The following is a 10,136-nucleotide window of genomic DNA, read 5'->3' as shown; positions in this document are numbered from 1 at the left end:
GCTGCGTAGATTAGGTCTGCGTAGATGGCTCTGGCGAGGGCCGCTGCCGGGTGCGCCTGACTACCCGAGGAAGCAGGAAAGGAACAAAATGCTGAGTGCCTCTTAGGGGCCCGCGGGCGGCGCGAAGGTTGGAGGCGCGTGATTCCCGGACCTGGAGGCTTGCTCTCTCCCTTTCCCTTTCTTTTCTTCTTTTTTTAAAAAATATTGTTTTTATTTTATTTATTTTTATTATTATTCATACATTAAATCGCTGTACATCATTTAGATTGTGAAGAGACTTTACCCAGCATGATCTACACCTCAGTCCAGCCCAGTTGAGACCACCGTACACATTCCCTTTCTTTCTGTCTCTCTCTAGTCAAATTTTTAAAATTATCATAACAAATGGAATTAAGTAAATAAATAAATCTGTTTTAAAAATTGCCTCTTTATCTTTTTTTATTTTATTAATTTTTTGAGAGGTTTTCCTATAGGGCGTGTGTGCTCGCCAGAAAGAGAGAGACAGAGCTAAAGAAAGAAATCACCACCCAGGGGGGATGGCCACGCCGCAGTCTCTTCTCCGGATCTTGGGCACACACACACAGGGTGCGAGTTTTAAGCCACTGGGTCCAGGACTCAAACTGGTCAACTACATAGGAGCCCAGCAACATAGCCATTACGCCAACTGCTGGTCCCCAAAATATTGCCTCTTTATCTTATGTGACTATCTGAATTTTCAGGTAGCCATGACTCTCAGCCCCCTGAGGCCATGACTGCTGGCTTCATGTAGACCCAAATCACTTTTGAAATTGCTACTACTTGTATTGATTTGAATTATTTTATGAATTATCATTATACTTATTTTAATTACTTATTTTTGATTTTATTTATTCATTCATTTTATTTTAATTTGACCAAAGAGAAAGAGGGAAAGTGAGAAAGCACCCCCATTGGGATGGTGGTGGGGGCAATCCCTTCTCTCCTCCCATCTCTCCCTCCTGTCAGAATTCTGGACATACACACATGCCCCACATGCCCAGCGTGTTGTGTTGTTTTGTTTTGCTTTTAGGTTTTTGCCATGGGGTGTGTGTGCTGGCCAGAGTCAGAGAGCAGAAGCATGAGAAATCACCCCCCAAGAGGATAGCCATGCTGCAATCGGTTTTCCATTCTCCTCTCGGGATTTTGGGCACTTGGACACATGCACACACATACCCAGCCTGATTTTCAAGCCACCAGCTTCAGGACTTGAACTGCTGTCAGCCATATGGGAGTGCAGTACATGAACCAACAGGTTCCAAAATAGTCTCTATCATATCAGACCCAGGGCTTTCTGAGAGCTGGCTTCTTGCCCCTTTTGTCTTTTATCTTTCCCTGCAGGGAAAAAAAAAAAAAAAGCACATAGTAAGAACTCAATCGGTGCCTGCTGTGTGGAGCCCAAGTGTATATTACTCTGATAAAAGATGAGGTGCTTCTTCAGTTACCTGAGGTTAAACCACAAAATCAAATGTTCCAACGTCTTCCCTTTAAGTTATGAAATAAATCCAAACGAGAAGGTAAGCACCAGCTACATAAATTTCAAAACCCAGTATAAAATGAAAATGTGGGGCCTCTTATTTAAAAATTATTCAGTTTTTTTCAAAGAACTTTTTATTTCACATTATTATTATTATTACTTATTTGGTCAGAGAGAGAGAAAGAAAGGGAGAGTGAGAAAGCGAGCCACCAGGTCCAGGGCTCAGACTGAGGTCTGCCATGTAGGAATCGAACACCTCCACCATGCCACCTGCCAGCCTCTGTAATTCAAAGTGTTAAGACAATGACAGCAGAGCATTAACCCGATCTCTGTGCTCGAGGACTTCTTGTGCAGATGCCAGGTCTCCAAGCTGGAATCTGTCCCCGGTGTCCAGGTTAACTGAGTGGGGCCTTCCGGGGCCCAAAGAGCTCCTTAAACCTACAGCTTGGAACTCGGTATGGGGAAGAGTGCTAGGGAGTGGCATCGCTTCCCCTGGGCTTTCAGCCTGTGGTGCTGGAGCCTGGGGGCTATCCAGCAATGAATGAGGAGCTTGGCAGCATGGAGCAGAGGTCTCATTTCTCCGAAGCCCCACACAGCCCACAGACGAGGCCTTCCAAGGCCGGAGGGCAGAGATCTGGCTACTGACTTGTGCATTCAGCTGTGACTCAGCACTTTCTGTGGGACTTCCTATCTTATAAAGGATTTGCTGTAAAGCATTGAGAGTCCTTCCTGCCCAGTGACAGACGCTAGACACGGGAGCCTTTACCGGGCTGTCCCGCGGCAGGCACAGACTGAGCCTGGCAGCCATCTCACAGCCCTTCCTCCAGTCAGTGCACTCAGTTTAATTCGGTTCTATGTGTGGAGGGGCAGGGGCAGGGGAGGTGCATTGTGTATTTCCTGCTCCCCTTTTCTTAAAATTCACTTTTAATTTGGTTTTCATGGTCAAGGAGTGTCTAATGTGTCCCTGCATTCTCATGAAGTTTAAATGGTATGGACAAAGCACAAGGGACTCTGTCCTGTCATTCTGGAGGGCAAGCCTTTCTGGCTGTTGTGTGCACTACACACTTAGTCATGAGCACACAGAAGGTAACACTTTGCAGCCGGCAGGTGGCATGGTGGTTAAATGTGCTGGACTCCCACATGGCCGAGCACGGTTCAGGTCCTGGACCTGGCGGCTTGTTTTCTCGCTTTCCAACTCTCTCTCTCTTTCTCTGTCTCTCTCTGATCGAACTGGAAAATAACAGTAATAAATAAAATTAAATTAAATAATTCTTAAAAAAAAAAAGGTAACACTTTCCAGTTAAAAACATACCACCTACTCCTCCCACACCTTTTATTTTTTATTTTTTAAGGAATTATTTATTTATTTCCATTTGTTATTGTTATTTTTTTTCTTTATTTGACGAGAGAGAGAGAGAGAAAGAGAGAAAGGGAAAGTAAGAAAGCAAGCCACCAGGTCCAGGACTTGAACCATGGTTGGCCATGTGGGAATCCAGTGCCCTTTATCCACCACACCACCTGCTGGCCCCAACACACGTTTTATTTTTTAACTGCAAAGTGTTACCATTCTTACATGCTCATCTATAAGTGTGTTGGATCCCACATGGCCAACTGAGTGGTTCGAGTCCTAGAGCTGGTGGCTTAAAAATCCTGAGAGGAGATTGGAGGAGATGGGATTGTGACATGGACATCCCTCCTGGGGGGTAGGCGATTTCTCACTTTTCCTCTCTCTCTGTCTCTGTCTCTCCTTGGTGAGCAAAACCTAAAAAATAAAAGGATTCATGCTAAAAGTATTCTTCCCAAATTTTTTATTATGAAAATTTATAAACATACAAAAAGCTGAAGGAACTGTTTAGTGAACATCTATATACTTACCACCCACATTCTTCAATTCTTTTTTTTAAACTCATATATTTTTTAAAGAATTATTTTATTTAACTTTTAAAATTTATTTTAATTTTACTAGAGGGACAGAGAGAGAGAGAGGAAAAGTGAGGAAGCAAGCTGCCAGGTCCAGGACTCAGACTGCGGTTGGCCATGTGGGAGTATGTCAGGCCCAGGACTCAAACTGTGGTCAGCAATGTGGGAGTACAACACCCCAACCACCATGCCTCCTGCTGTCCCCCATTCTTCCATTCTTATTATTTTGCTATATTCACTTGATCACATACCTATTTATCTATACATCCATTAGCTCTCTTTTTCTTTTTTTTTAAAGATTTCTTTTATTTAACTTTATTTATTCATTCGTTTATTTTAATTTGACCAGAGAGAGACAGAGAGAGAGAGAAAGAGAGAGAGGGAGAGAGAAAGTAAGCCACCAGTTTCAGGACTTGAACACTGGTCAGCCATGTGGGAGTGTCCAGCACCTTAACCACCACACCACCTACTGGTCCCTTCTTTTTCTTTTTCTGAAGAATTATTTACTTAATTCCATTTTGTTCATATTATTTTTAGATTTGACCGGAGAGAAATAGAGAGAAAGAGAAAGGGAAAGCAAGAAAGCAAGCTGCCAGGTCCGAAACTTGAACCACGGTAGGCCATGTGGGAATCCAACACCTTTAACCACCACGCCACCTGCTGGCCCTTCAGCTATCTTTTTGATGCATTTCTTTCTTTTCTTTTTTTTTATTAAGAATTATTTATTTATTTATTTATTTCCATTTTTTTTTCTTTATTTGACGAGAGAGAAAGAGAGAGAGAGAGAGAAAGGGAAAGTGAGAAAGCAAACCACCAGGTCCAGGACTTGAACCATGGTTGGCCATGTGGGAATCCAGTGCCTTTATCCACCACACCACCTGCTGGCCCCCTTTTTGATGCATTTCAAACTAAGCTGCAGATGCTAGTGTCCTTCACCTTTAAACACTTCAGTCTGGACATGAATATTTGGTTTTGGGGGCTGGCAGGTGACTTGGTAGTTAAGGGCGCCGGACCCCTACATGCCAACCACAGTTGAAGTCCCAGACCTGGCAGCTTGCTTTCTCACTTTCTCTCTCTCTCTCTCTCTGGTTAAATAAGTAAATAAATAAATACAGTTAAATAAAATAATTATTTAAAAAACTTGTTCTTGGGAACCAGCAGTTAGCATAATGGCTATGTCACTGGACTCCCACGTAGTCAACCATGGTTCGCGTCCCGGACCCGGTGGCTTAAAACTCACGCCGGGCGCGTGTGCGTGCGTGCCCAAGATCCCGAGAGGAGAATGGAGGAGAAGGGATTGCGGTGTGACCATCCCCCCTGGGGGGTGATTTCTCGCTTTCTGTCTCTATGTCTCTGTCTGTCTGTCTGGCGAGCGCAGACGCCCTATAGCAAAAACCTCTCCAAAAAAAAAAAAACTTGTTCTTATTTTTCAGTTAAGCTTACTTTCAATTGAATATAATTTTTGTATTTTCTAAAACTAGAGAAAAATTTTTCCCTCTATTTAATATCCTCCCTATGGCCCTGTCTACCCTTCTTTTTATTTTATTTTATTCTTCGTTTGCTATATGAGGTGTGTGCTTGCTGAAGACAGTCATAGAGGGAAAGCGAGAAATCATCCCCCAAGGGGATGGACATACCACAAGCCCTTCTCCTTCATTCTCCCCTCAGGATTTTGGGCACGCATGCACATGCGCCCAGCGTTTTCTCGAGCCACCAGGTCTGGGACTTGAATTGGACAGTCAGCCATGTGGGATGCAATTGCCTTAAGCTTCACGCCATCTGCTGGCCCCACTCACTCTATTTTATGAAATGCAGTATTGCATACTTCTAGAATTGCAGTCAGTTATGATGGTTAAACGAAACTATTATAATTTTGTGTTTTGGTGGGTCTGTTCAAGTGTTTTTAGAATAGATACCCAGAAAGGGGCTGGCAGGTGGCATGGTAGTTAAGGGTGCTGGACTCTCACATGGCTATGGTTCGAGTCCCGGGCCTGGTGGCTTGCTTTCTCACTTTCCTTCTCTCTCTCTCACTCTTGCTCTGTCCCTCTCTGGTCAAACTTTCAAAAGTAAATAAATAAATAAAGTTAAATTAAAAAAAAAAAAAAAAAGAATAGTTACGCAGAAGTAAAATAAGTGGATCAGAGAGCAAGCCTAGTTTGAATTTTAACAAGATTTTGTGAATTGTTCCCCTGTTCCTCAGTAAGTCACACAAGCACTGCCTATTTCTCACACCTTTGCCAACACTGGCCATTACTAGCCAATGTGTCTGTGTTAGTGCGGTGGGTAGGGAAGTGCCCAAAGAAGCCAGTGTGACTGGAACAGGAAGGACAAGTGGAACCCAGCGCCAAAGGGGCCTGAACGGGTGGTGGCATAGTTTAGCTTGGAGATTGGAGGCTGGGGGGAGGTAGGACTTGTCGAGTGAGGCAAGGATGGGGATCAGCAGGGAGACTACAGAAGGACTTTAAGCAGGGGGAGAGGCTAGTAATCTGGTTTAGGCTTTTTTTCTTTCTTTCTTTCTTTTTTTTGCCAGAGGGTGCAGGCCCTAGCCAGACAGGGAAAAAGAGAGGAAAAGAGAGAAATACTCTGGAATTCCTTCTCCTCCATCTCTCCATCCTAATGGAATTTATTGTCTTTTTTTTTTTTTAATTATTATTTATTTAGGGGCCAGCAGATGGCGCGGTGGTTAAGGCGCTGAACTCCCACATGGCCAACCATGGTTTGAGTCTTAGACCTGGATACTTTGCTTTCTCCCATTCCCTTTCTCTCTCTCTCTCTCTCTGTATCTTTCTAGTCAAACTAAAAAATAACAGTAACTGGGACCAGCAGTTAGCGTAAAGGCTATATCGCTGGACTCCCATGTAGTTGACCGTAGTTCAAGACCCTGACCTGGTGGCTTAAACTCATGCTGGGTGCGTGTGTGCACATGCCTAAGATCCCAAGAGGAGAATGGAGAAGAATGGATTGCAGCATGGCCATCCCTTCCAGGGGGTGATTTCTTGTTTTCTGTCTCTCTGTCTTTCTGGCGAGTGCACACACCTTATAACAAACAAAACAAAAGAAAAAAAAAGAAAAACTCTAAAAAAAAAAAAAAAAGAAGACAGCTGGATTCCATCCCACACAGGGAACTGCACATCCTAGGCCCCGGATGCTTAAAAAACATTCTGGATGTGAGTACAGGCATTCAAAATCCTAATGTCACTGAACTCCTATGTAGCCGACTGCGGTGCGAGTCCCAGACCCAGGGGCTTAAACTCATGCTGGGTGCGTGTGCATGCGTGCCCAAGATCCCAATAGGAGAATGGAGAAGAAGGGATTGTGGCCTGGCCATTCCTCCTGGGGGGTGATTTCTCGCTTTTGCTTTCTATCTCTCTGTCTCTCTCTGTCTTTCTGGCAAGTGCACATGTCCTATAGCAAAAACCTCTCAAAAAACAAAAAAGAAAGAAAGAAAACATACATCACATACATCTTTACAAATTGGTGGTCCCAAGTTTAAAAACAAAAATAAAAAAAAATTTCACAGAAAGGAAGGAAATAATGTGAAAACATCTCAAGAAATACACTAACTAGCGAGAATACATGGGCAAAGAAGAACATGCAGTTTTCTTAACTGCAGAATCCAAGGAGCCTGGTCTACCAGGAAATGTGCACCTGGAAAGCCGGTGTGGTTTTTAGAGCAGGGATCTATGCCTTGAGTCTCCTCTAAGTCCTGAATAAAGATGGCATCTTGCAATATTTATACTTCATGGCTCAGACACCTACCTCACTTGGTTCTATTCCTTACTCAGTCTAGCAATTACTTAAATGAGTCTGAAAAACTTGGGGATACAGCATCAGAAGAAAAATAATCACACATAATATTCCCCTTTCTGTGGCTACTGTAGACCTGGGTTTGTTACTAGAAAATTCCTGAAGAAAATTCAAATATAAGTCTGTGACTTTGCTAAATTAAGCCCCCAGTTCGTATTTAGAAAATACCCACTGTTTTGGCTACAAGTGTTGGTGATACCTATCATAGAGGGATGGTCTAACGTATGTCTCAAACCCAGTGTTAAACCAGTCACAGGGCTGGGAGGAAAAGGGGGAGTCTAAAATCACAAGCGCAGCCATATCTAGGACCTTACCCTTCTGAATCCACGCTTCCTTCAGAGGCTCCTTCATTATAAATGTTCTCAGCCATCTGCCACACCTGTGTAATACTGTCTTCTGAAACAGAACGAGTCACCCAAGGTTCACTGGGGTTCCACGAGAAATCAGATATCTTGGCAGTATGACCACCATGAATAAACAACAACTCCAGCAGTCCATCCTCTGCTCAGTTAGTGGAAAAATTGAAATAGAAATCAAGATCAACTATAAAGGAGAAGTGAACCGGGCAATTATATGCCCCAGAGCCCTTGCATCATTGCAACAAAGAGTCCATCCAGTGCTGTTCTTGTTTTTGACTATACAGGACATCCTTCTGGAGAGTGCAACCCAGACTTGCATCTCTGTGGACACCAGAAAGAAGGCTGTGGGCTTTCTTGGAACTCAAATCTCAGTGGGCACTGAGATGACCATGCCATCTGCCTGTGGGACTTCAGGGGATGTTTGCTCCTCTCCAATTTTAATCTCAGACATTCAGTCTGTGATTAGTACCTCTGAAAGCCAAATAATCTTGAGTATTTTCTTTTTTATTAAGAGGTTTTTGCTATAGGGCGCATGCACTCACTCACCAGAAAGAGAGACAGAAAGTGAGAAATCACCCCCAGGGGGGATGGCCATGCGATTCAATCCCCTCTCCTCCATTCTCCTTTCGGGATCTTGGGCACACACGCACACGCTCCCAGTGTGAGTTTAAGCCACTGGGTCCGGGACTCAAACTGCAGTCAACTACATGGGAGTCCAACGACATAGGCATTACACTAACCACTGGTCCCCTGGAAGTCAAAATAATCTCATTGTGAGGGGACCAGAGAACCTAGATCATTTCATCCTTATGTGATTCAAAGGAATGCAACTCCAGTTTCAGATTTCTTAGCTCCCACAAGGCAACAGTCCTGTCGGCCAATCCTGTGGCAAGGATGAACTCACTATAAGGATTGAAAGAGAGGCAGTTCACTTCAGCAGTGTGAGCGTCAACTGAGTGGCTTGGTTGGAAGTACTGTTTGAGTATCTCAGATCATAAATTTCTGATCATAAGCAGCTGATTCAAACAGAGATTCATGGAGCAGATGCCAGGAGACATCTTCCACCACTGCGGTATGCCCTGTAAAGACAGTCTTTGCGTCCACCACATTCCTTCCTTTGGAATGGCACTGAAGTCCCACAGGCAGATGGCATGGTCATCTCAGTGCCCACTGAGATTTGGGTTCCAAGAAAGCCCACAGCCTTCTTTCTGGTGTCCACGGAGATGCAAGTCTGGGTTGCACTCTCCAGAAGGATGTCCTGTATAGTCAAAAACAAGAACAGCACTGGATGGACTCTTTGTTGCAATGATGCAAGGGCTCTGGGGCATATAATTGCCCGATTCACTTCTCTTTTATGGTTGATCTTGATTTCTATTTCAATTTTTCCACTAACTGAGCCAACACCTCCACATTCTCTTTTCTCACTGTCATGGCGTGCCACATAGAACAGCATCATCCTGAGGGCGCTGCATGCCGGCTATCACCAGGTGGTTCTGTTCATCCCAGGTGTGTGTCCCCAGGACAAGTCGATGAATGCCGAAATCTTTCCCTTCAGGTCTGGTTCCATCTGGAAGCCACTGTGCAGTTAGGCCGGGCCACTCCAGAGCATGGGTCACTATAAAGCCGTAAAGAAAAGGAGTATTCTTTTTCCATATTTTGTATCCTCGTTGATCACATGCACCGTCAAAGACTGCTTCCTTGTCGCCCAGGGCGGGCAGGCAAGCTTGGGAGAGCCCAGGTAGAGCGTTGGGGGAGGGGGCAGGGAGGCTACCTGGAAAACAATTTTTTTTTTGGAGAGATTTTTTCACTGTAGGGCGCGTGCGCTTGCCAGACAGACAGAGAGAGACAGAGAGACAGAAAGCGAGAAATCACCCCCCCAGGGAGGATGGTCACGCCGCAATCCCTTCTCCTCCATTCTCCTCTCGGGATCTTGGGCACGCAGGCACACACACCCGGCGTGAGTTTTAAGCCACCGGGTCCGGGACACTAACCGCGGTCGACTATGTGGGAGTCCAGCGACATAGCCATTACGCTAACTGCTGGTTCCCTGGAAAACAATTTTTTAAATGAAAAGCTCCTTTCCTTCTGGCTGTTGCTTGAAGAAAGAGGCACGGTTAATGCAGGGAGATCGGTTACAAGAATGGCAGCAGACATGGATAGATAGATGGTTGTTTTTGCAGTGGGACCCCACATTGGACAAGTTAATGAAACGAATTGAAATGGCAAATGACCAAGAGGTAAGTGGACCTCTCGGACTTCTTCCACCTCTCGAGCTTCTTCCACCTCTTCGTGTATGTAAGATTAAACGACAGAGGGACAAAAAGCGCGTAGCCTGGAGGCATCCTCAGTCTGTTAAGGCGGGTAGTCGTTCTGAACACGCTGGCGTCCCCAGCCCCGGAGGCCGGGTCTCCTGCCCCGCCCTCCTGCAGGAGGAGCCACGTGCCCGCAGGGGCGTGTCCAGGGGCGTGTCCCCAGCAGGCCCCGCCCCTCGCGTGCGTGCCCACGTAGCACCGCCCGCTAGGCTGCGGCGGCGGCAGAGCCGGAGGAAGCCGCTGACC

The 10,136-nt window shown here is 45.2% G+C and overlaps 1 pseudogene; it reads right to left on the bottom strand.

Moving 5' to 3' along the window:
* Positions 1-7,529: 7,529 nt before the first annotated feature.
* The window catches only part of LOC102483136 (histone-binding protein RBBP4-like), a 3,114-nt pseudogene continuing 507 nt past the window's right edge, over positions 7,530-10,136 (bottom strand).

This window comes from Tupaia chinensis, unplaced genomic scaffold, assembly GCF_000334495.1.
Source record: "Tupaia chinensis unplaced genomic scaffold, TupChi_1.0 Scaffold000042_2, whole genome shotgun sequence".
NCBI lineage: Eukaryota > Metazoa > Chordata > Mammalia > Scandentia > Tupaiidae > Tupaia > Tupaia belangeri.
This window is presented reverse-complemented; position numbering and strand designations above follow the sequence as displayed.